Source organism: Cupressus sempervirens, chromosome 11 (genome assembly GCF_028749045.1).
Source record: "Cupressus sempervirens isolate cs-2001-9-10 chromosome 11, ASM2874904v1, whole genome shotgun sequence".
NCBI lineage: Eukaryota > Viridiplantae > Streptophyta > Pinopsida > Cupressales > Cupressaceae > Cupressus > Cupressus sempervirens.
This window is the reverse complement of record NC_143128.1, coordinates 235,415,038-235,441,873: the sequence shown is the minus strand read 5'-3', so window position 1 is coordinate 235,441,873 and position 26,836 is coordinate 235,415,038. Positions and strand designations below refer to the sequence as shown.

The 26,836-nt window shown below is 35.1% G+C and overlaps 1 pseudogene; it reads right to left on the bottom strand.

The window, feature by feature from the left end:
- On the bottom strand, positions 1–21,862 carry LOC149529030 (putative prolyl 4-hydroxylase 7; annotated as a pseudogene).
- Between the last annotated feature and the right edge of the window lie 4,974 nt (positions 21,863–26,836).

Sequence of the window (26,836 nt, the reverse complement as noted above, 5' to 3'; positions counted from 1 at the left end):
CTAATGATCTTTCTTGACTTTTTTGTACATGTTGGAATATTTAGGAAATGAAAGATGTTGAGGCAGGGGGTAAATTTGTATCCAATCAGAATGTGGAGAGCCAATAATAGAGGTGGTGTTGTTCATGCATTCCCCAACAACAGACCACTTAGCACAATCATCATTTTCATCAATGCATTCATCAGAAGTGCCCATTTTAATGAAGTCATATGCCTTCACATGTATCCATTTTGTAGCAGACCACTTTTCTCCTTCTATAACAGGACAACTTCCATGCAGACTATTTTCATCAACTGTTCCATTTGGTAGAAGACTAAAGAACATAATAGCATCACCTTTTCTTGGTTTCACTGTATTAAAAAAACAACATGAATTTCATTTTTCACTTGTACTACAATCATCTCAATGATCATTTTAGTTTTGATTATGAATCAAAAAATAAAATATATTGATAAAAATAAAGAATATAAGCTTCAATTTATCTTTCACCCTTAAGATTATTAAATGTAAACATGAATGCTTAGTTAGTGTTAATTTAGAGAACAAAAAAAATTCCAAAGTATTTATACCTAAATATCCACCTTTGGCACATTCTGACCAAGAACTGTCTTTTAATTGGTCATCACTTTCCTGACTACCCAACAAAGATAATTGAATAATATTTGTAAGAGCTCACTTACATTTTATGATATGGATTAACCACATAAAGATGTTTGATGCAAAGAAACTAACTCTGAATAGGGAAAAATAGTCTCACCCCCTTGAAAACATTTGATAAATACATGAGCACTGTGGCAGTTCTATGACCACCCACCTCTTTGTTAAACTTATCATGGAAAAAATCAACATGAGGTTCATATTTCTAGCCATTTTCATAATGTAAAATCTGTATTGCCTCACCATTCTCTAAAAACACCCATAAAAGAAATATTAATGAAAGAAACTTACAAACAAGATCTTTTATAGTAGTAGAGAAATTAGGGCTTACATTTTAATGAGGTCATTTCATGATTGAAATCTTGGTTAAATAAAGTGGGAAGGGCCTAACCTGAACTAGTAAAATTACATTCAATGAAACTAGTTAATGAATTTATTTTTTCATAAGAAGTTGTACAAGAATTTACAATGTTATAAAAATGGAACAACATTTTGTAATCATCATCAAAATGATACAAGTTCTTTAAAAGAATCTTTACTAATACATCATGAATTAGACTTAGGTTACTACCATTTTTCAACATGTTATTACCTTTTGGAAGAAAGGTCTAGGCTGCTATTCTATCTTCAATTCTTGCAACAATGTCATCCTGATCAAAATGTACAAGAAATGCCAATAAATAGCCTTTGTAGAGGAGTAAATGTAAGCTAGGAAAGATCTACTTATTACATGATCTTAATCAATATAATCTATAATATGGATGTTTGGTAAAGCCCAAATGCTTGCTTAAAATTTCATCCCACTAATTTATAATGAATAGTCTCATATTTTTCTACATTTTAAAATCAGGCTTTGATTGATGGATGAGCCCAACATACTTGAAATTTATTTAAGAACATTCCTAAGCTTGTTTGAATCTCACTTATAATACTCTTCCTTGATTCATTATCTATCACCATTGATTTCTCTAACTTGTCTCTTGCCTAAAGTTAACATTCCTGACTATAAGGAAATATTTAATAGTGCAAAGGTCAGCCCTTAGCCCCCTTACTAGACTGCTTAACTAATGAAAAGTATAAAATTAACCAAAACAAACCAATGTCACAATAAAAAAAAACAAACACAAAAATAATTAACCAACTCACATATTCTAATTCATACTAAACAAGAGGCTGGTTCTAAGTCTTTGGAATTTGGTGGGGTCTCCAGTAAGCTAGGGATTGATTCTTTGTTAATGTAGTAGTGCTTAATACTAGATTTTGTTAGTATATTTATTTTATTTAATCACACTTACAATTTTAATTCTAATTGTCCTCCATACATGTATGACACTTGTTCATTCAAGTAGTCACCGTTTAGGAGTTTTTTAAAGTAGATTTTTTCATTTCATTTTGATAGCTCATCTTAGGTTCATCAGAGTGGACTCACAACCACTCATTGCATATTGGGTTTGACTTTCGATTAGATCCAATTACTCTTGTCATATGCACTCTCCTCTTTTAATTCTTTAATCCATGGATTTATTTTAGGCTCATTTCATTATTGTGCTTCTTATTATCATCTTGCAAGTTTTTAAGATTTTGTGTTCTTTATGATCATGGTTTAGGTCTAATTTTGTTTCCATACTTTGTAAAAGATGGGATCTTTACTTTAGTTTCTTATGTTTCTTTTGTTTCAATAATAGATATGAAATATAATTAGAATAAATAAACTTCATACAATTAAATTCACTAAAAAATTAATCAGAGTGGGTTTAACCATAGACAAAATTTTGTAGTTAGGTGAGTTCTAAGTTGAAGTAGTATTGGGATGATTGCCCTCGGCCAAAGTCCCAATGCTTTACTAGATAGATTAGTGCCAATCGCTGCTTGTGAAACATAGATAAATGAATTTGACTCAAAAACTACACAATTAAATCATAATAGCAATATCACAAAAAAATTATCCTCTAAATAAAGACCCCCTCTCAATTTCAAACGCCTATAGAAATAAGACGATCTTATAGATTTATACTATCCTGCTCTACAAGGGTTTTAACAAAACGGCCAGAAATTAATTTATAAAAACAATTGAGCTGAACTAAACCCTTATTCAAAACTCTAATTTTTTTGTTTAAACACATTGACACAACAATGGCATTCCCTTTATAATCTTAGATGATTTAACAAGAGAAATGGCTGCTTTTTTTTGCATGAGCATTAGGTAAATGAAATTAAATCCCATTAAATTGAGTTATTGGACATAAAGTGTTATAATGACAAGAAAGTGTAATTATGAGTATGTAGAATGACAATCCAACAATAAGCAATTGATACTCATTCCTCTTGTAACAATCTAAAGAAAGTTTTCTTTATTATTGTTCAAATTAATACACAGTAAATGTCCTTATAATAGTCTATATTTAGGACCTAACTCATACCATTAGAAGTGGTCTCCTACCATATTTTTCCATAAAAAATGCACCTATTGCTATCTTTGACACCTACAATGCACCACTTTCTAATTTATAAGTAAGACAAACGTGTTTGATCGTTGAGAGGAATTAAATAAGATATTCTTATCTGGAATTGACCATTGTTGGCACCTGAACTATAGCAATTGCAACTGATGCTGTCTAACCCGAAGAATAACCAACAATGAAGTCCAAATTAATTATATTACATTAAAGTCCAAAAGTCTTTTGACCTCTTATGAATTCCTTCTACTTGTAGTTTCGACTTGATATTACTTTTTATGATCTTGTTGTTTCTTTATTGTATGGGTTTGAACTCTATCCCACTTTATCTAATCAGAACAATTATATTACATCTAAAATAGAAAAGAACACATTTATATCATTAGAAATGAAAGAGAAACATCTAATATCCTAATGTAGCTTCTCACTAGTAGCCTCAAGGATTGCATTGGCATAAAATATAACACCGTTGATTCCACCAATTTGTTGGCATACCACTAGGCCAACACCAACCTGATACAGAAAATACAATTGTTAAGTTGTAAAGGATGACTGGATAAATAATTAAGATTCAAAAAACTAAATTTCATCAAGTACAATACATATTATGAAGTTGTAAATGATGAATGGATTATTGGAAGGAACTGTGGATGAGTAGATAAATTATGGAGAACCAACAAATTGTTGAGTATATTGCTTACAATGACAGCAGGAGCATAGTTTCTATGAAACAAATCAAGTATTTTGGTCTTGGGCAAATTTTCCAACTCCTCTATATATTCCTATATAATATATTCAATAGATTGATAACCTAATATCAACAACAATCAACTATTTTTTTTAACGTCTTCATTGGAACTGATTAGCTCCAAATTTTTACTCAAATTTCAGCTTAAATTGAAATTGGAAGCTGACCTAGTTGATACCGGTGAATGAAAAATATAGATATTTCTAGAATAGACAAAGATATGCACTAGGATTTCAGTTGTTTCATATGACACATCACATTGGCTTCCCCTAAGAGCTTGTAATGCTTCTTTAAAATCTTTATCACGACCAACCTTTACCTAGAATGTATTGACAACAAATGTATTAGAAAGAGCAGCACATTTTGAACATGTAGGGTTTTTAAAATCAGATATTGTATAGTTCTTAGATGGTCATTTTAAAACATCTCACATTAATATGAAAATTGAGCATGGAAAATAAGATAATTTTCACTATTTAATACTTTTAGTTTAGAAAACAAGTCATAAATTATGTTCTTATAGTAAAAGAATACTTTGACTTAAGAAAAAAGCTACACAATATTAAAACATGACATCATGCTTTAAAAACTAAAAGGTACCTATAACGAAATACTTCATTTGGACTTGCTAATTGGTTGTCACTATTAAATATAAGCTTATCTTTAAAGTTTGAGCTTTACTTGGTTTCGAGAATAGTTTAATATTCTCTACTAAACAAGGCCAACCATGTGAAGGTGGAAGCTCATTTGGCCCATCCACCCCCATCACTCTAAATTCCCCATTAACATTTAATAACATTCATTCATTCATCCATTTTTGAAATATAACATTCAATCATTATAATCACATGATAACATTCATTAACACATAAAATTCATTAACACACAACATTCATGAATAATTCATTAACACGCAACATTCAAGAGTAAGTCATTCATGAATAATTCATTAACACAATATTCATTAACACCCAACATTCATGAATAAGTCATTAACACATAAAATTCATTAAGACACAACAATAATTTCTTTTTGGCTTTCTTGCTATTTTTTTTTCATGAAATTTCTAAGAGGAATATCAATGTCCTTGTCATCCCCCTCCTCTACTGGTTCTAATGCATGTCTCCTCCTCATCCGTTTAGGAACATAATGAGGCCACTACACCAAAGGGGGGTCCGATGCAATAACAAGTACTTCATGAGTTAAATTCACACCATTTTATATTAGTGAATTACGAGTTTTTATTTAAGTAAAAGAACTATAAATCAAAAAATTAATTTAAAAGAACAAAACATAGATTTTCTTTACCTGAATGTGCGACCTGAGCTACTTGCTGATCAATCTAAACATCCTCTCGTTCAACATGACACGATTCTATATCCTCTAAAATACACACAAAAAGGTTACACCAAGTTCAATTAAATATGTTAAATTGTATTAATAATTACATAATTAGTTTTAAATAGAAAATGAACACCTCCATGGACAATACGATGCACATTAGGGGCTTCATGATGCGACATATGATCTATGTCATGATTAATAGGTTGCATTGAAATGTCATGCACATTATTATCAAATAGATTGTTGCTCAAGTATTCAATTTCTAATATATTTTTTGGCATATTTACCTGTGCACATGATGCAGGAGACTGTTCAGTTCGTACAATGGAAGCTTGCCATAGGCGTTCAACCATGACTGCATAGCCTTCCTTGAAGGCAATTCTTTTGTGTTCCTCTGTGGCCTCTAGATTAAAATTAGTGCCTTGAATTTTATTTGCATTTTTTATTAATTAACAAAATTATTTGCATTTTATAAATATTTTTTCTCTACAATTCATTTATTGCTACTTACAACTCATGCATTGATTTTAGAATATCCCCCAGAGCCAAGTTTGTGCTGCCCAACCTTTTCCAGCCTGGCCTTTGTTTCCTTTGATGTTTCTTGCAACCTATGAAAAGTTTGAATTATGTTAGATGATATAGATATAAACATCAGTACTAATTAGTGCATTATTACATTAATGTACTAGTAGTTAATACTATTGCATACCTTCTCACACTTGTTGGTGTAGTTTCTCTTCGATCATCCACCCCTTTCTCCTTTGCATCCAAAATGAACTCATTCCATTTCCTCACTGTAATAAAGGGAGGATGCTTGTACTTTGGGTTTAGGATGAGACTCTTTCTATATGTGTCCCTCACAACCTTAAGATGTTTGCAAGCTTTTTGTAACATTTTCTTATGATCAAAAATATTATTACCAAACTCATGCTCTAAATCTTTGATGAGCTGATCTTTTAATTTTTGATCTTGAAAGTTCCACCCTTTAAGAAAAAACACAAATTGTTAGATATAGCTAGTAAAAGAAAAGACCCAAATGAAAGGAAAAATGTTGCACCAATTAATGATATGAAAAAAAAATAGTGGGATAAAATTAGTTCACTTATGATGTTTCACCTTGTATGTATGGTGGGCCCAAATATTTGTAGTGTGAGGTCATAAAGTTTCCTATAAAATGTATCATTTCCTACAAAAAATGTCATGGAATAATCAATCCAAAGCTTCTTATGAATAGGTAAATGCATATTACAATATAAAAAATAATTATTTAAAGTACCTAGAATCTTAGGACATTTTAAAGGCATCGATTCATCATTGTCAATCAACAATGACGTCTACATAGCTCCCATACTAGAAACACGAGTAGCTTTAGGAATTGATGGTGAATTATCACCAATACTTGCACTATGATTTGTCTCTAGCATAGCAGACAGTGCATCTCCTAACACAAAAAAAAAATCCACTATGTGATGCACCCAAGATAAAAGTACAAATTATCAACTCATAATTAACACAAAACCAAATATAGGAAAACAAGGATTTACCAGCTAGATGTCCCCTTGTTGCCGACATTGCAGTTGGCAATCTCGTATGGATGTCCGTCAACCTCCTAGGAGTCTCCTACACTTGATGACCTGAACAATACATTGTTAGCAAAGACATTATGAAATAATAAAAGTAAGAGTTAACTTAAGAAGTTTTTGAATGTTCAAAATAAAAAATTCCTTCTAACTTGTCATCTAAAAGATTATTTTACTAGTGGCAGTCAGAGCTTTACTACTACCACCCTCGCCGCATTGTCCTTGACCAGGTTCTAGATCAGTTGCCCAAAAATCCTGTAACAAGAACACATATTACATATTTTACTTCACAACATAAAAGACTATAAAATATAAATCTTTATTGAACTTTTGTTATAACTAAAGATTTGTTACTGCTTACTTCATAATGGCGAGCTTGCGCTCTCAAATCATATAGCTTCTTCACCATCCGCTCAGATGGAATATTTGCTTCATCCAAAGTTCTCATTATTTCTAAATTAATTTTTAAATTTTTTTTCTTCAACATTATTGTTACATTGGGAGTTTTTGCAATATTGTCATCAGAAGAGGTAGCTAGTGGCTTTGTAGTTACTATAGGTGCTTTTCCCTTATCCTAAACATCAGATTGTGAGAGGAATATCAGTAAAACTATCATAAAAACTCAAAAACTATAAATAAAATAATGTAATAATCTAACATTTTTCAACTATCTAATTTGTAAAATTTCAATAAGGTTTACCCTTGCTAAAGAATGGGTGGGAGCAACATCCTCATGGCCTCTATCATCTGTTAGATCCATATCATCTAGTCACAAAGATTAAACATAAAAACTTCAGCTAACTGAAAGCAATAGACAACTAAAAAAGTATATTAACAAAATGCTATATAGTACTTACAACCCTCATGATAGTAACTTCTTTTTGTATCTATGCAATTTAAATGGTAATCTATTAGCAGTTCTTCCCCTGCACTTATTGATTTTATTGCACAAAAAAAAACTTTATTCCCTTCACGTGCCTCAAATATGCAATTGGGTTGCTTACTAGTTGAGGAAGGTCACTTACTATTTATAAGACCTACAATATTACCTATTTCTTTTGGTCTCCCATCAATGTACATAGAAAATCTTTTACTTTGATCATTTTCTTTCCATTGTATATAATTAGCTAATAGTGCATAGCTACACATACTTTTTTTATATCGAACAATCTGCATCCAATCACTGTAATTGTAACATGGACTGACATACTTGAACAATTCAACAACTTTGTTGTAACATATATCCCATCCATGGAAAATAGGCCCAAACCATGTAATGAGGATGGAACAATGCGATATATCCTCTCATTAACACAAAAATCTGTGTTAATTGGAGGTAGTTCATTGGGTACCCATCCTGCATTTTCACAAAGGTTAGTTCCTATAGCTCAATCCAAACCAAATCCTATAGAAACTGATCTCCTAGACCAACTTAAACAAATGACTATACCAATTCCCTTATTGGATGCACTTAAGGAGATTCCCCTTTATAATAAAAATTTAAAGGAAGCATGTGTCAAGTAGTCTGGTAGAAAGAAAAAGGATCCTCCTACTGTCCATGTGTTGGGATAACTTTCTGATTTATGCTGAACAAAACCCTAACACCTAAATATTCTAATCTAGGAAGTCCCATTGTTACCATACATATAAATTGCATCCAAATTTAGAATGTTTGGATTGATTTAGGAGCATCAATTAATTTCATGACTAGAGAAGTCTTGTTAAGACTTAGCATTATTGGATTAAGGGATACTCCTAGAATACTTCAGTTAGCAGACAATTGAACTGTCAAACCTAATGGTATGATATACGATATTATTGTAACCTTGGATTCCTTAGATTTTACTTCAGACTTTGTTGTGTTGTCACAGAGAGGTACCCTTGGAGGATATCCATTAATCTTAGGAAGACCATGGTTTATCACTGCATATGCATGCATTGAATGTCGATTAGGAAAAATGACAATATCAAATGGTATCAACACTAAAAAGTTAACTCTGTACTCTCTTGCACAACCTCAACTAGATCTTGACCAAGTTTCTTAGTTAGACCTTGGTGATGATCCTCCAAAAGTTAATCATGTTCAACAACTCATGATGCTAAAAAGAAACCCATTTTTTGTATCCCAGGAAGAAGATAATATATTGTTAGCAATCCTTATTAATCAGTATGATTCCAAGGAGTCTACTTCTAAAAATCTTACTAGGTCCTTGCAAACTGTATTGCCTAAATGTGATGCACCTCAATCTCCTATAGCACCTAATTACCTTCATACATTATTAGCCCATGAAATTAAATCTCTATCAATAACAAAGATTTCAATGATGGACAAGGTAAAGAAAGTAGAGATTGCTGCAGGAAATGAGCTAAATATCAATAATAAACTTACTGCATCTTAGATGACAAGTATCATTAAACTATTGCAAGATAGTCAATAAGCCTTTGCATGGGACTATATTGACATGAAGGGTTTAGATCCTAGTGTTTGTATACATAGGATATTTATCAACTTGGAATGTAAGCCAGTGAGACAACCCCAGAGGAGGGTAAACCCAATATTAAAAGATATAGTCAAAGTAGAGCTACAAAAACTTCTTAATGTTGGATTTATTTATCCTATTTCTAATAGCCAGTGGGTGTCACCTTTTGTTATTGTTCCAAAAAAAAGGGGGGAAAATGGAGAGTATGTGTAGACTATAGGGAGCTTAATAAATCCACTAAAAAGAACCATTTCCCTCTGCCATTCATTGATCAAGTAGTGGATAACTTAGCAGGAAAAGATATTTCTCATATCTAGATGGTTTTAGTGGCTATAATCAAATTCAGATCTCTCCAAAAGATTAGGATAAGACAACGTTCACCTGTCCATGGGGAACATTTGCTTACTCTATCTTACCATTCAGATTGTGTAATACACCTGCAACTTTTTAACGAGTAGTACTTAGCATATTTTTTGACATAGTTGTTGATTGTGTTGAGATCTATATGGATGATTTCACCACTTATGGTGACACATTTGAACAAGCTCATGCCAACATGGAGAAGGTGTTAAAAAGGTGTCAAGAATACAACCTTTCTCTTAATAGTGAGAAATGTTATTTCAAGATGGAAGGAGTTGTTCTTGGGCACTACCTTTCCTCTTTTGGAATTCAAGTGGATGCTACAAAGATTGCTGTCATTACTAATTTACCAATGCCAACCAAGTAAACAGATGTTAGCAGCTTTCTTGGACATGTTAGATACTATAAGAGGCAAGCCAAATTTGAGTGGACAAAAGTTTGTGAAGAAACATTCCAACAATTGAAGGATGTTTTGACAACAACACTTATTCTTAGAGGACTTAATTGGAGGCTACCCTTCCACATTCATATTGATGCATCTGACATTGCTTTAGGGGCAGTTCTCAAAAAAAAGGAAGGTACTATTGAGCATGCCATTTATTATATTAGTAAGAATTTGCAAGGTGCTAAGATGAATTATACTGTAACTGAAAAAGCATTGCTCGTAGTTGTGTATGCACTTAATAAATTTTGACATTATATCACAAGCTATGAGGTTTTTGTTTACACTAACCACTCTGCTATAAAATACTTGATGAATAAACCTGCTATATTTGGTAGATTAGCACATTGGTTACTCTTCATGTGGGAGTTTAATGTAAAGATAATAGATAAACTAAGTCGAGCCAATGTAGTAGCAGATTTTCTATCACGACTTCAAGTACTTGATGATCCTATAGCCATAGATGACAAATTTCTTGATGAGCATCTATTTTTGATAGAAAGTTATAACCCATGGTTCATAGATATAGAAAATTACCTTGCTATAGGAAGAAAACCACCACACTTTTCACCCAAGCAGCACCATCTCTTGGTGGAAAAGAGTTTCAATTTCTCATGGATAGCTAGATTGATGTTCTACAGTAGACCAGATCAAGTAACTCATTGGTGTGTAAGGGAAGATGAAACTTATGACATCCTACGGGCATGCCATGATGAACCATGTGGGGGTCATTTTGCAACAAAGAGAACATCCTACAAGATTTTAACAATTAGATACTACTGGCCTACTCTCCACAAAGATGTAGCAAAGTATACAAGGAAATGTGATCAATGCCAATGCATGGGAAGGCCCACTAAAATTGATGGAATGCCCCTGTAGCCATAGGTGGTATTCACACCTTTTGACAAATGGGGTATCTATTTTGTAGGTCCAATAGAGCCCTCTTCTCATGGTAAATCATACATCTTAGTATGTATTGATTATGCAACTAAGTGGGTTAAAACACAAGCTATGACACATGCACGAGATCACAAAGTAGCCAATTTTCTATATGAATGCATATTCTATTGGAAATATTCAAGATATGACAAGTTACTGAGAGGGGAGGGGTGAATCAGTAACTTCTAAAGTTTCAAACAATAAAACTGTATACTGATATATTCACCATTCATCCAAGTAACCTACTGTAAGCATGAAACAAAATCATTTGCAACACTTGAACACACAGATTTGGTGACCTAGAAACCTTCCAAATAGAAAGTAAAACTAGGGTGGGGATGAAACCCACAAGCTTCGTTACTGCAGTATGAAGTTGGCCGGTTAAGGCTTACAATGACCACTTCTGGTGATCTACCCTGTTAGGAGCACAAAGGATTGCTAGATCCACCTTGTTAGAGGATTTCCAAACATACAATAAAGTATGCACTCTGTTAGGAGATTTACAAAAGATTGTTAAGTCTACCTTGTTAAAGGATTTACAAAAACTGATTCACCTGTTAGAATGAAACAGTGGATCTGATTACAACTGATTGCTGATAAGATCCGCTATGCTCTGATTCACCTTGATGTGATAGATAAAATTTTTCTACTCCAAAATTTGACCTTGCTGAATACCTTCACAACTCAGCACACATACTTTTGCACGCATGTATTTCTTTCACACTTTCGCAGTTTCATTAATTACAATTTCTATTGCCATTGCAATTGCTTTTCATCTCATTTCTTACTTCCTTACATCTGAATGATACAATACATTACATATATATACCATCCAAATAAACAATACATGCAAGGTTGACCAAAACAACAAGTGCAAATCTCTATACAAAGTCAGCCCAAGGTAAAAACTCGGGTTCACTGAACTGACTCGGTGTCCTTCTGATACTCGGCGTCCACTGCGTTACTCGGCATCGTCATGCACTTGGTAGAAGTGAAGGAATGGTTCATACTAAACACTTCGAGTAGTTTTGAACTTGGTAACCACTGGAGACTCGGTAGAAGAGATGTCACTCGGTGAATACTTCTATCTGAACTGTAGCTCGGTGATCAAAGGAAACACTTGATAGAACCTTGTGACTCGGTGATAGTTAGTTTCCTTGATATCTGTCTAAGCTCGGTAAAAATTAATTTCCTTGATAACCTCAGGAGCTCGGTTATCATGAAGTTCTTGGTTACATCTTAGTACATCTTCACTCGGTCAAAACTGATTCCTTTCTTTACCTTGAACACTCGGTAAACACTGGCTGCTTTGTTCACCTTGATCACTCGGTAAACACTGACTTCTTTGTTCACCTTGATCACTCGGTAAACACTGACTGCTTTGTTCACCTTGATTACTCGGTAAACACTAACTTCTTTGTTCACCTTGATTACTCAGTAAACACTGAGAACTAGGTAAAGCTTGGCTTCCAGTGAGAGCTCGGTAAGCATTCAGAATCCAATAAGTGTTGTAACTAATGACAAAAATGTATCATAATGCCAACAATCTCCCCCTTTGGCATTAGTGACAAAAACACTTATGAGACAAAATTTATCTGACATGCTGATGACTGATTCTGAATATACATAGCTTCGTTATATACAACTCCTCCATAGAATAGCTTTGTTATATACAACTCCCCCATAGAATGTATATACATTATTTACATGAGCTGTATATCTCTTCCTTTGTACAATTTTTCTGAAAACACTTATTCACCCATAGTATACATATCCAACAATAATCTCCCCCTTTTTGACAATAATGCCAAAGAATGAAAGAATATATATACTTATATAGAAACACCAAAATGAGAGATGAACTCTGAATGTACCTGGAGAATAAGCTGGAGAGTCTTATCCCAATTCTCTTGCAAAATTTTGCAGGTGGAAAGAGCTACTTGAACTTCAGCCGAAAGTTCAATCACATGGTCTGCAATGGAGAAGTTATTATCATGGATTAATGTCTTTGAATGTGCAATGTGCTTCTATATTGAATCCATGATGGGAAGGATCATGTTTTGGATATCTATCAATGTAGATCGGATCCTTGCCTCTTCTCTCAACAGCTCTGCCTGCTTCTCTGACAAAAATTTGATCTTGAGGTGATGAGATGAGCTTGAACTGGGGTCAAGTTTCAAGTTATGTACGCTCACCTTCAGATCTTCATCAATTTTATTTAGTTTCTCTCTTATTCCCTTAGTGTACTCGGTAACATCACAAAGCTTAGCAAAAAGAGATGTTACATTATTAAAAGAATTTTCCATATCTGCCAAAACTGAGGTTAATGCAACCTGATTTATTGCAATGTTCTGGGAAATGTGCCCCAATACCTTATTATCAAATTTCTTTTCTGCATGCTCAATTAGCTTTTCTTGTCTGGAGGCATCTTCATTGAATTTATTAACTGCCTCTTCCAATTGAATCAAAATGTGTTGAGAAGTATCAACATCAACACCTATAGCCTCAGTGATTATGTTTCGGGCTTCCTCAATTATCCTATATTCCTTATCCCTTTCCGATCTTAACTGCATCTGAGTAGCCTTTTTCTCAATAAGTTGACTAGCATACCTCATTTCTTCAATGGTAGCATTATCAAAGTCAATCTTTGGAATTACTATCTCTGTGTCCAAGTCAATGTCTTCAGGAATTTCCTTTCCAGTGATCATAAGTCTTAATGGTTGCTTTTGTTTGACTTCTGAGATGACTGGTTTGACCTTTGGAATAGACACAATAGTAGAGATAGAAGGACTAGCAGTAAAAATTGGGATGTTTGAGATTTGAGTGCCAATATGAGTATGTACAGGGTCAAAAATTTGAGTACTGGCCAAAAATGGTGATACACTCGGTAATATAGTATCTAAGCTCACTGTGCCTGAAGTAGATGGTGACAAAATTGTAGAACAAATTGGAGTAGTCAAAATTTGAGAACTCACAGCAATACCAACTGATGATGATGGAGTCGAGGAGGCCAACTCGGTAGATGAAGAGGGGTGCAACTCGGTAGACGAAGAGGGATGCAGCTCGGTAGATGAAGTGGCAGTCACTTCCACTGATGATACCTGGAGCTAAGATATGGTAGGTGTAGATGGTAAATCTGGTGTAGATGAACCTGCTGAAGCTGACTCCAACCTTGATGATGTCACAGGTTTAGCTGGGGAGTGAGGAAGGGATGCAATAACTGCTGCTGCAATTTTTACCGTATCATCCTCCTTATCTTCCTCTTCAGCTTCTTCCTCTTTGTCTTCTTCCTCTTTCTCTTCCATCATTGCATGCAACTCTCCTGGTGTAACTGTGATGGATGGAGCGCTATCTGATTCATCACTGCTGCTGCTGCTGTCATCATCCTTTATTTCTACTGGGTCTACACTGGGCTTATGTAGATGATAGATGTTTTTCCACATGTTTGTAGCATCATTTACAACATGCTCTATATCTTTGATCAAAATCAAACAAGTGTGGAATCTGATCATCATTTTACCTTCATGGGTTTCCAATTCAAATTTTACCTCTGCTCTAGTGAGACTAGGCCGAAGATTCTTCAAGGATTGCTCATATATATCTCTTACCGTCTTGGTGGCTAACTCCCATCTTGACTGTACTCTCTCCAGTAATTTTTTAGAGATATGAGGAGCAATCTGATCTGGTGAGTATTTCCATTTTCCCATTTTGTTAAGTACCAGTTCCTCAATTTGCATTTTCTCTGCATCAGTCCTTGTCTCAAATTTCAATGCCTTGAAATTTGCGATGCCAGTTCCTTCTTCTAATGATTTGAGCCTTTGCTCGAATGTAGGTGTAGGCTTGACCAATATAGGTTCCTGAATACCTTTTCTTGTCCTCTGAGTAAATACTGCAGTAGGCTGCTTCTTGGGCTTGGTAATGATTACCTTGCCTTTCTTCTTTGCTGGTTGCTCTTCTTCTGATTCTTTTTCTCCTTCTTCTTCTCCTTCACTTTCTTTATCTTCACCTTGTCCCTCGGTGAGCATAAGAGGACCTATTGCAGTTTTCAGTTTGGCCACTTTCCTCTTACCTTTGCTGATGGCCTATGGAATTTTGATTTCCAGTTCAATTCTGGCCTTTGCTTCATCATAAGTACCAAAAATTCATTGCCTTGGGTCTACTGGTTCATTTACCAGTGCTTCAATGATATCCCTTGTTTCATCAATATTTACCTCATATGGAAGAGGTTTCACCCATGCAACTTGGGGTCTAACTGCCTGTATGTATACCTTGTCACAGTCAACCATGAAACAAACATCATCCTTATACTCTTCAACAAGTTTTGGAGGTATTCTGAATCTGTTGTTCATCCTTTCCTTGAAATCTTCAAAATAATTATCCATTACTTTGTCAAAATTCATTCCCATTTCTACTATGAATTCATTTATTTGATACAAAATTGGAGTATCTTTCCTCCATACAACTGCACCCTTAGATGGAAAGAATTTTTGTACATAGAAAAATAAACAAACTAGCAAAGAACCAAATTTACAAGGGTTTGTCTTTGCAGTCCTTATGCTTTCCATATTTTTATTGAATTGTTTTAATAGCACATCAGCTAGGTCAAACTCCATATTTTTCTTTACAATTTTATATGCCAAATCTACAGCCTCACAAGGTACACTATTCAGCCTGCTGGAACTATACAGTTTGTATGCAATAACATAAATACCAAATTTTAGTTCTATATCTGAAACTTTGTTGAGCTTTAAACCTCTGCCATCCCATTCAGCTTGGGTTTTCCTCTGTAACTCATCCCATCCTAGGGTTTTGGTGGTTTTGGCTTTGTTGAGCATCGAGAGACCCGTGATTTTTTGAATCATCTTTTTGGTTATCAAAACGGGTTGTTCCAACCACAACTGACCATTATGCACACGGCTTAAGATATACCTCACCCATTTCACTTGGAAACTCCTTGGTAGATGAGGGATATGGGTTAAGCCTTTGGTTTCCAAATGTTTGAACTCAGGTTTTAGGGTTCCATCCACGCATAACTCGGCTAGGGTACTATCCATATCTAGTGTCCCTATTTCTTGCACAGTACACTTGAGATGAGTACGAATATCATTGATTAGAAGTACCTTTGGAGGGATTTGCGATTGAGCTCCATGCGGGTCGAGTGATTCAGCGATGGCAGGAACAATTTTGAAATTGGGCGCCTTCCATTCGACTCCCTTCACAAGCATTTCATAACCTCTCTTCGCCTTGCTGCTGCTGGTGCTTGCGGAAGCCATTGCTGCTCGGTGAGTGAAAAGATTTCGTAAGAATACTTCGCTAGAAAATCTCTTCAAATCACTTGAACTCGCTTGAAAGCCCCCTTTTTTTTTTTGTAAATCTCGAATTCACGGTGAAAAATGAGGTTGAAATCTGCCCTTTTGATGAAAAATTTGCCATTAATGTTCAGTACGGAGGTAGCTGCGATCGACAGACTGTCATCCACTAGCTCGGCTTAAACTTCGCAACTCGGTGACCAAAAGAAAAATAGGTTAAACCGACCTTAACTCAGTAAGAGAAGAACCAACCATGCTCGGTAAGTGCAACTTGGTGAAAGAAGCCTTATTGCACCCGACTGAGCTCGGTAAGGTCATGTACCGACCATGATCCTGATGTATCTGAAATACTGATTTGATCATATTTTCATTCTAGGACTGTTTAGGATATTGCTTTGTAGATACAGTCCTGGTCTTATCCTGATGAGTCTTAATTGGAAATGGGAGAGTCACTCACTTCTTGAGTGACCATTCCATTACTTGAATTATCTGGCTTGGTAGACTTTGGAATCCATTGCTGCTTCATTTGCTTCCAAATATTGTCTACTTTAATTTTCTTCTCATCCTCGACTTTCTTTATGTTCATGCAGTTTTTAGATATATGACCAAGTTCTGTACATGTATAACATCTTACAGTGGTATCCCTTTTTCTTAGGTGATGCCTTGCACAGTTTATGCCAGTATGACCATATTCTCCACAATAATGACATCTACACCAAGTGTTGTAGTCCCAACCAAATATTGCTTTGACAAGTTGTTTAGCTGGATTAAATGATTTGGATTTGCATTGTGATGCTTTATGACCTTGCTTTTGGCATTTGTGACATTTACCTTCAAATTTCGGTTTCTCTTTGCATTCATTGGCTTTGTGTCCATGCTGATTGCAATTGTAGCACTTTCCGTTAAATTTGCCTTTTCCATTGCTCCAACATCTGTTAGATGTATGACCTAACTCACCACAGTGGCTGCAAGTAGGTTTTTGATTCTTTTGAGTACCCTGTTTGGAGGATTCTCCTTCTTCCTTGTATCCAAGGCCTGCTTTACCATTTTGTTTACGAAAGTTTTCTTCATTTTGCAGATTCAATTGATCCATGTCCTTTTGAGATTTTACCATTCTCTCATTGACTTGTTTTTTAGAGATTAGATCACTTTGTAAGCTTGCATTGATTTGCCTTTCAGTAATTAAGTCATTTCTCAAATTCTCATTCTCAGATCTTAGATTCATAATTTCTTCATTTGCATTAGATAATTGAGTTACAAGATTTTCAAGCTGAGAGGATTGATTATTCCTTACCTCTAAGTCTTCAGCTGCCTTGTTCCTTTGCTCCAAGATTTCGCATAGCCTGATGGACTGGATTCCTTGTTCCCTTTTGAGCTTTCTTACTTCTTCCTGCAGAGATCCATTCTTTTCTAAAAGTTCTTTGATTGCTTTGTCAGCTTCATCTGAACTATTTGATGGTGAGAGATCTTCAATCTTTTCTTCAACATACTGATGGTCATTCATTTGCTTTGCAAGTTCTTTTCTTCTTTTCAAGGATTGTGAAAGATGCTCTTTTGCTTCATTGAGTTGAGCCATGGCCATTTTCAGATCTAGCTTTTCATTCTCAATAGTTTTGTCAAGTCTGAATATCTCCATTGTCCTTGATCTTTGCTCAAGCTGTGAAACTTTTATCTTGAGAACCAACTAGGCTCTGATACCAATTGTTGGAAATATTCAAGATATGACAAGTTACTGAGAGGGGAGGGATGAATCAGTAACTTCTAAAATTTCAAACAATAAAACTGTATATTGATATATTCACCATTCATCCAAGTAACCTACTATAAGCATGAAACAAAATCATTTGCAACACTTGAACACACAGATTTGGTGACCCAGAAACCTTCCAAATAGAAAGTAAAACTGGGGTGGGGATGAAACCCACAAGCTTCATTACTGCAGTATGAAGTTGGCCGGTTAAGGTTTACAATGACCACTTCTGGTGATCTGCCCTGTTAGGAGCACAAAGGATTGCTAGATCCACCTTGTTAGAGGATTTCCAAACATACAATAAAGTATGCACTCTATTAGGAGATTTACAAAAGACTGTTAAGTCTACCTTGTTAAAGGATTTACAAAAATTGATTCACCTGTTAGAATGAAACAGTGGATCTGATTACAACTGATTGCTGATAAGATCCGCTATGCTTTGATTCACCTTGATGTGATAGATAAAATTTTTCTACTCCAAAATTTGACCTTGCTGAATACCTTCACAACTCAACACACATACTTTCGCACGCATGTATTTCTTTCACACTTTCGCAGTTTCATTAATTACAATTTCTATTGCCATTGTAATTGCTTTTCATCTCATTTCTTACTTCCTTACATCTGAATGATACAATACATTACATATATATACCATCCAAATAAACAATACATGCAAGGTCGACCAAAACAACAAGTGCAAATCTCTATACAAAGTCGGCCCAAGGTAAAAACTCGGGTTCACTGAACTGACTCGGTGTCCTTCTAATACTCGGTGTCCACTGCGTTACTCGGCATCGTCATGCACTCGGTAGAAGTGAAGGCATGGTTCATACTAAACACTTCGAGTAGTTTTGAACTCGGTAACCACTAGAGACTCGGTAGAAGAGATGTCACTCGGTGAATACTTCTATCTGAACTGTAGCTCGGTGATCAAAGGAAACACTTGATAGAACCTTGTGACTCGGTGATAGTTAGTTTCCTTGATATCCATCTGAGCTCGGTAAAAATTAATTTCCTTGATAACCTCAGGAGCTCAGTTATCACGAAGTTCTCGGTTACATCTTAGTACATCTTCACTAGGTTAAAATTGATTCCTTTCTTTACCTTGAACACTCGGTAAACACTGGCTGCTTTGTTCACCTTGATCACTCGGTAAACACTGACTTCTTTGTTCACCTTGATCACTCGATAAACACTTACTGCTTTGTTCACCTTGATTACTCGGTAAACACTGACTTCTTTGTTCACCTTGATTACTCGGTAAACACTGAGAACTAGGTAAAGCTTGGCTTCTGGTGAGAGCTCAATTCACATCAAACCTAATTGTAGAACTTATGAAGACATACATGATCCATCATGGTACATCTTCCCCATACCATCCTCAAGCTAATGGTTAGGTAGAAATCATAAACAAAGAGATAGAAGCAATCCTCACTAAAATAGTTGCTATTCACAAATGAGATTGGATTACCAGGCTTCCTAAAGCAATTTGGGCTTACAGGACTACATGGAAGAGCACCACTAGATTTACCCCATTTGAATTACTTTATGGTAGATCTACTTCCATGCCTATAGAATTTGAACACAAGACTCTAAAAATTGCTTTAGAGCTAAATGTTGATCTTTCAAAGGCTCAAGAAGACATGTTACTATAGCTAAATGCCCTTGATGAATATTGTAAATCTTCCCTACATAATACAAAGATATTCCAATAGCAGTGAAAGAAATGACATGATAAGTTCATCCATGATAAGAAGTTTTATGTTAGAGACTGGGCCCTCCTATATGATTCTTGTTATTAGAAAAATCTAAGGAAATTCCAAACCCATTGGCTTGGACTATACAAAATCATTTCTGTGTTTGAGAATGGTGTAGTGCATCACTCTACATTGATCTTGTTCGCTTCAAACTCCTTGTTAATGGACACCACTTAAAACTCTACCATAAGTTGTCTAGTTGTGAAGAGTTCCTACAACAATTCTAGTCATCTTCTGATCCTACAATTCCTGTAGCAACTGTAGATGAGTTTCTTGCTAATTTTTTGTCCTCTCTCTAAAAGCATTTCACCCATCATAATAAACTACTTTCTTTGTGAAAGTATTTTGTCCGTAATAATTCTACCTCACTCCACTTTATCTCATCTTCCACCTCACCTCACCCTTCATCAACTTGCATGATGGTATCAAATGCCAACACAATTTAAAAAGTCCATACACATACTCAAGTTGAAACTTTTTCTTAATGTGTTGTTCTATTTTTAGTTACCTTTGTCACTAGCAATTGTAGGAGCTATTGCCTAATTTAGTTGGGGGAGGGGTATTATATTTCATTTTTTTGTTATAATTAAATGCCAATTAAATGTCTATGTTATTCTTTATGTGCTACCACATATTGTGTCCTTTCCATAAATCATGATAAGAGAATAATGTGATGTGACAACCATCTTTATGTCACACACATTTCACAAGTTGGTAAGTATGAGTTCGAACTAAGGTACTTAATGCATAATTAAGTGATCTTAAGTGATTTTAAATGCTAAAAATGTCAATTTCTTAAAACAAGTACTATCACTTGTCTTCTCATCTATTGCAAGTTTTTCCATTTTTGAAATTACTCCTGTAATCGCTCCAGAGGAACAATGGGGGGTGCTTTGTTAAGAAGAGAACCAGTTGACCATACAACATTGTTGGGAGACCCAATTTACCTACCTATATTTCAAGCCAAGGGGTGGAAAAATTACATGTTCAAACTATCTGCATGGAATGAGGAGCTTTCCTTAGAATTCTTGTGAACATTGAGGGATGATGGTTTTGCTACAGTTAGAGGAGTAAGGGTTCCATTTTCACCTAAAATTTTAGTAGATATGATGGAATTGTCACTGGTAGGAGAGCAATTTTTAGATGCATTAGACCCAGTTTTAGCCAGAGCCCAATTCATAGTGCATACAGACCCATGGTTTTAGATAGACCAAAAACAAGGTACAATTTTCACATCTTTACTAGAACCATTTAACGAATGTGCTACTTATATTGTGAGATATTTCACTTATGAGGGGAGACATTCATATTTGCATGCCACACATTCCAAATTTTTGAGCTGCCTAAGACATGATGACTGGCCTTTGAATGTTCCTTATTTTATGTATCATATTTTGTTAAAAAAAGCCACTATAGTACAAAAAGGAACCTCAAAGGATGTTTCACACCACTGTTTTATTAAGCTCATCATAGAAAAAGCCCTTAGGGAACAACTTGGGATATCTTGTGATGATTTTGTTGAAACCAAAGTGCAAAACCCTATTAGGCAATCTGTAGAGCAAGTTGAAGAGAAAAGAGAACCTTAGGAAAATCTTGTAAATCCAGCTCTAGGCTCTTCCTCAACTAGACCCAAGAGGTCATAGAGAACCTCAATTTCCACTCTCATAGCTTCTACCTCCAAGTCAGGACCAACATCTAATAAGGCTAAAAGGAAAGTTAAAATTTCCCTAAATATTGGCTCTCCTACAATTCCTAGGGTTTATAAGAAGAAAAAGGGGGAATGTACAAGAAACATCTCTATAACCTCCTATAGCTTCAAATGTAGTAGAAGTACCCTTTAGGCATAGAACTTGAAGGATCCAATCATCTATAAAACCCAATGAGGGTGTGTCTTTTCAATCCCCTATGTCTAAAAATGTAGCTATTGAAAAAGAGTAATCCTCTTCTTCTGATAAAGATAAGATCATCATTGAAGAGTGTGAAAGTGCAGAACACATACCTGTAGCAATAGGAACATCCTCTGTCCAGCAACCCATTATTTCCATAGATTCAGACAATGACAATAATGTATCTGTTGGAGTTTCAGATTCTCCTCCACCTCAAAGAGAAAAATTTCATGAAGAAGATATTGGAATAAATTTGGATGTAGTTAATATTGTTGTTAAATAGCTTCTTTCTCAAGGACTTGATGCTTTAACATCCACAACCAAACAAAATGATCCTATTAATCCTTTGCCCGAGACACATGTTACTTTCTATCCTGGTTTCACTATTTCATTGTTAAGCATTATTTCACAGTTATCTAACTAGTTAATTTAGGAGAGGGAAGAATGGAAAAAAAAGGGAGAGAGCCTAGGAGAAAACCATCTTCAATCAAACTCAAGATTTGATTGAGAAGGATAAGGAGATTGAGAAATTAAGTGGTAAACTTACAAAAGTCATTGCCATGATTCATGAATTAATGTCTTGTCGCTCTCCTTCTTCTGTTTATGCTCTTTTTTTGGAAGAACAATTTGTCAATTACCAGATTGTTAGATTACAGTGACTGATCAAGAAAGTACTGTACATACTCCATAATTAGTGGGGCAAATTTATTTTTTTTGGGTACTATTTGTAGATTCACCACTAAAGTTATGGCTAATTTATGACCGACATGTTATAACCCTAAAGAGGTTTAATCCTTGTATAAAAGGGTTTAGGGTTGGGTATTTTTCATTATGTTGTGATGAAAAATTGCTTCTTGCGGCGATATTGAGTTGTAAGGGATTATAGATTGTAATCAGGTTGTAATCACTGGATTGTAAGAAGATCAGACTTGTTGTTTGGTGGACATAGCCCAGGGATTGGGTGAACCACGTTAAATCTTGGTGCCTTGTGTTCATTTTTGTGTGATATATTATTTTATGTTATTGGTTATATTTGTATGTATTTTTTATTTCTGTCCGTGGTTTTATCCTAACAAGTGGTATCAGAGCCTAATTGTTTTTTAGTTATCCTTTGCAAGAAAGTTTCATGGTTGACTGGGAGCAATGGCAGATGAGGGTAAGCTGAGGGTTGATAGGTTTAATGGGCAAAAATTCTAGTTATGGAAGATGCAAATGGAAGATGTAAATGGAAGACTATCTATATTAGAAGGATTTATGGAAGCCATTGGAAGGCAAAGCCAAGAATCAGGGATCTATGTCAGTTGTTGAATGGGATCTTTTGGATAGAAAGGCACTTGGAAGCATTCAGTTATGCCTAGCACCATTAGTCGCATTTAATATTACAAAAGCAAAGACGACAGAAGAATTGATGAAAACCCTAGCGACACTGTATGAAAAGCCCTCCACTTCAAACAAGGTATTTCTCATGAAGCATTTATTTAATATGAAAATGGCAGAAGGTGGATCTATTGAAAATCATTTAAATGAGTTTAATACCATTACTAGTCAGTTATCTTCTATGGATATCAATTTTTATGAAGAAATTAGGGCTCTCTTGATTTTGTGTTCTTTGCCTAAAAGCTAGAATGGCTTGGTAATGGGTGTGAGTAATTTTGTTCCTGGATCTAATACCCTAAAATATGATGATGTGATCGATGTTGTTTTGAGTGAGGAAACTCATAGGCAATCCTGAGGTGGATCTACATCAGGAAGTGCTTTGAATGCACAAAGCACGGGTAGAACAATTGAGAGAGGAAGTAACTCTAGAAATCATGGGAAATCAAGAGGAAAGTCAAAGGGGAACAGGTCTCAATCGAGATGACCAAACAATTTCTGGTACTATGGGAAACCAGGGCACAAAAAGGAAGAATGTTGGAATTGAAAGAAAAATGAAGGAGATAAATCAGATGGAGACAAGGAGGCAAATGTGGTAAGTAAAAAATTAGAAGAGGATGCTTTGCTTCTATCTTTAGAAAGTGTTGATGATTCATGGGTTTTAGATTCTGCTGTTGCATTTCATACTACACCTCATAGAGGTTATTTCATTGATTATGTCCAAGGGGATTTTGGGCTTGTTTATTTGGGGGATAATGAACCCTGTCAGATTGTTGGAAAGGGAAAAATTAAGATTAAGTTTTAGAATGGGAATCATTGGCTACTACATGAGGTAAGACATGTTCCAAGGCTGAGTAGGAATTTAATTTCAGCGAGGCAACTCGGTGATGAGGGTTGTGTAGTTACTTTTAATGATAAAAATTGGAAGGTTTCAAAAGGTTCCCTTGAAGTAGCAAAAGGTGTGAAAGTAGGCATCTTATATCTTTGTACAGGTCATATTGTTCCTTCTACTTTAATCGTTTTAGAGAAAAATGAATGTTCAGGAACAATTACTGCAATTGAGCAGGGAGAACAAATAGTTGCTGTAGATTCTGATACAACGTTTTGGCACAACAGACTTGGGCACATGAGTGAGAAAGGTATGAAAGCAATTCATTCAAAGAAAGTTTTACCAAGTCTGAAATGTGTTAATATGGATTTTTGTAAAAGTTGTGTGTATGGAAAACAAAAAGAGAGTGAGTTTTGTAAAGATTGGGAAGGAAAACAAAAAGGAAAAATTAGAGCTTGTGCATACAGATGTATGGGGACCAGTTCAGGTATCTTCCCTTGGTGGCTCTCATTATTATGTTATATTTATTGATGATGCAACTAGAAAAGTATGGGTTTATTTCCTTAGACAAAAATTTGATGTATTTCAAACTTTTAAGAAATGGAAATTCTTGGTTGAAAATGAGATTGGTAGGAAATTAAAATGTCTCAGATCTGATAATGGTGGTGAATATTGCAGTCATGAATTTGAAGATTATTGCTCCACTAATGGTATTCATAGATAGAAAACTGTTCCAAGGACTCCACATGAAAATGGAGTGGTTGAATGCACGAACAAGACTATAATGGAGCACACAAGGAGCATGAGGTTTCATGTTGGGTTGCCCTTACACATGTGGGTGGAGGCTATCAATACTGCAGTATATTTGATTAATAGAGGTCCCTCTACTCATTTCGGCTATGGTATTCCAAAGGAAGCATGGACTGGTAAGAAGGTGAGTTATTCTTTTCTCAAGACCTTCGGTTGTGAAGCTTTTGCTCATATAGACTTTGAAAATAGAACCAAGCTAGAAGCTAATTCAAAGAAATGTGTCTTTGTTGGATATGGAATTAATGAATTTGGTTATAGGCTTTGGGATTTTGAAAATCATAAAATTGTTAGAAGCCAGGATGTCATATTCAATGAGAAAGTGTTGTACAAATATCTGTTGCAGCAACATGAGAAGAACAAAGATGATTATGTAGTGCTAGATGATATTCCAAAAGCTGATGTTCCATCCATTTCTCATGATGTGAAACAACTACAACAAAAAATACCACACACACCAGTGAATGTTAGATGATCAACGAGGCAAATTAGACCTCCATAAAGATTTTCTCCCTCTTTGTATTCTATTTTACTTACTGATGCTGGTGAACCTAAAAGTTATGATGAAACTGTGCAGGTGGATACTAAGATTCAGTGGGAGTCTGCAATGAAAGATGAAATGGACTCTTTGCTAAAGAATAAGACATGGGATTTGTGCAAGCTGCTTGTAGGTAAAAAGGTTTTATAGAATAAGTGGGTTTATAGGTTGAAAGAAGAGGAAGGAGGTAAGAAAATATTTAAGGCTAGGTTAGTTGTAAAAGGATTTGCATAGAAAAAGGGAATTGATTTTGATGAGATATTTTCTCCTTTTGTTAAAATGACTTCTATTTGTACTATTTTAAGTCTTGTGGCTACCGAAGATTTGCACTTAGAGCAGCTAGATGTTAAAATAGCCTTCCTTCATGGCGATTTGAATGAAGAAATATATATGGCTCAGCCACGGGGATTTGAGGTGAAAGGTAAGGAGAACTTAGTGTGCAAATTGAAGAAAAGTTTATATGGCTTGATGCAAGCACCTTGGTAATGGTATCTAAAATTTGACAGGTTTATGCATGAGCATGGCTATAACAAGTGTCATTCAGATTATTGTGTTTATTTTAAGAGGTTGGATGATGATAGATGCTTGTAGCTGGGTCTAACATGGATAATATTAAGGGGCTAAAACACTAGTTAGCACATGCATTTGCTATGAAGGATTTGGGGGCAGAAAAACAAATCTTTGGTATGAAGATTTGTAGAGATAGGAAGAATAAACATTAACGCTATCTCAGGCTAATTATGTTGAGAAGGTGTTGCAATGTTTCTCTATGGAGAATGCTAAAGTTGTTAGCACACCTTTATCTAGTCATTTGAAGTTGACTAAGGAGATGTGTCCTCAGACACAGGAAGAAGATGATAAGATGTCCAAGATACCCTATGCTTTAGCTATAGGAAGCTTGATGTATGTTATGGTATGCACTAGGCCAGATATTGCACATGCAGTGGGAGTCATTAGTAGGTATATGAGTTATCCAGGATTTGAGCATTGGAATGCTGTCAAGTGGATTCTCAGATATTTTAGAGGAACATCCAATAAGTGTTTACACTTTTGGGGCTCTACTACTAATTTACAGGGCTATGTTAACTCAAATTTGGCAGGGGATATTGATACTGGGTGGATTACTACAGGTTATGTCTTTATTGGTGGTGGGGCAGCCATGAGCTGGGTTTCTAGGTTACAAAAGATTAATACTCTATCCACTACAGAGGTAGAGTATGTTGCTGCTATAGAGGTAGCCAAGGAGATGATATGGATTCAATTCTTCTTGGAAGAATTGGGACATCCTCAGAAGGATAATTATTTATTCATAGATAGTCAGAATGCCATTCATCTTGCAAAGAATTCAGCTCTGCATTCTCAGACCACAGACATACAGTTGCGGTACCATTTCATTCAGTCAGTTTTGGAGGATGGACAGTTAAAGTTGGAGAAGATACATACAAATGAAAATCCAATAGATATGTTGACATAGGTTGTAACAAGGGAGAAGCTAAACTCCTCTTCAGCTTCTGTTCATCTTTTAGATTGAACATGAATAAAAGAATAGCAGAGTCCAGGGTGGTTTGATCTAGTG